Raw genomic sequence first — 1361 nt, forward strand, 5'->3', positions numbered from 1 at the left:
AGCTCCTCTGTGCCTTGAAGTATTGGTGAAGGAAAATGAAACCTGTAAAGAACATCAAATATTAATCAAGAACGGTTTTTAAAATAGATAAAATTCAGAAATGTCTTAACACGCTTTGATAGAAGGTGCAGAATTAATCTCCAAGCTGTAGCACAGAGGATTCGGAAGCAGAAACAAGCTCCAGAGCCTGCAGACACTGTAGGAGTGACACGCTTTGGCTGTAACCACACAGTGACAGCTGCTAGCTACAAAAGAAGCTGGTGGCCAGTTTCTACAGTAACACTGGATCCTGCCTTCAGGGAGATCATGTGCCTGCCTGTTTCTGCTATACTGAGTGTAGCATTAAGAGAGCAAAAGCAAAACCCATGCCTGGCTGTATGCACAGTGGGGACAATATTAGCTGTCTTTCTCTTTTGCCACTGAAAGTCCTTATGCAGTGGGACTGCGAGCAAGCCTGTCCCCAAAGGGACTGGGCAGGGAGCACAAACTCTCAGCTAGACAGCCCTCCTCCACCCACGGCCCTGAAAAGGGGGTGCTCTGTGGATATCATCAAGGGGGAGTAGGGAAGAGCATCACACCGGCGGGTTGGAGGGGAGCCTTTTCTTTTCCTCAGCTGGTAGGAACTGGCACAGCATCAGTGGGCCACATCATCTGCTGGGGAGTGCAGCCCAGGATCAGACCCAAGTAAGAGACTGTTGTACCTCTGCTATGGATGCTGCACGTGCACTGAGGTGGCATGAAGGAGTTCTGCACGTCAGGGTGTGAGGGGTTTGCATTTTCTAAAAAGGAGGAAGGATGGCACAACTAACTAAATACATGCCTTTAGGATAATGATAGAGAATTACATGAGGGGAGTGGGTAGGGAATGTCAGACCTAGACTTGGAAATCTGTGCTCTACTGATACCTGGGGATTTTGGACAGCTTGTGCATTATTGGAGGGATGCATGGTCCAAAATGAAATAAGGTCTGACTGAAGGGGGTGCGTTCCAAGGAAAATACACTAACGCATTGCTGGATCATCACGCACACTATGCCCTTACATGAACTCACTCATATAATAAAGTGGTGTGGGCATCGGTGGCAGAGCTGGCTGAAGAAAGTCCAGCCGTCCCTTACCATAAGCCTTATCATTCACCTATTCACCTCCCTGAACTGTAGTCACTGTCAGCCTCAGTTGCTACACTGCAGTGTAGCTCTGTGTACTACTTAGTGACAGATCACTTACCTGATCCGGATTAAAAATAAGCCCCTTCTTCTAGAGTTTTATTTCTAACCCCATTTGTTTCAATGACCGCTTAATGGTGGGACTTAAGAGCCACTTGTATCAGCTCGCTGTGATTAGAAAAGGAAAAAACAGAGT

Source organism: Nyctibius grandis, chromosome 2 (genome assembly GCF_013368605.1).
Source record: "Nyctibius grandis isolate bNycGra1 chromosome 2, bNycGra1.pri, whole genome shotgun sequence".
In the NCBI taxonomy this organism is placed as follows: Eukaryota; Metazoa; Chordata; class Aves; order Nyctibiiformes; family Nyctibiidae; genus Nyctibius; species Nyctibius grandis.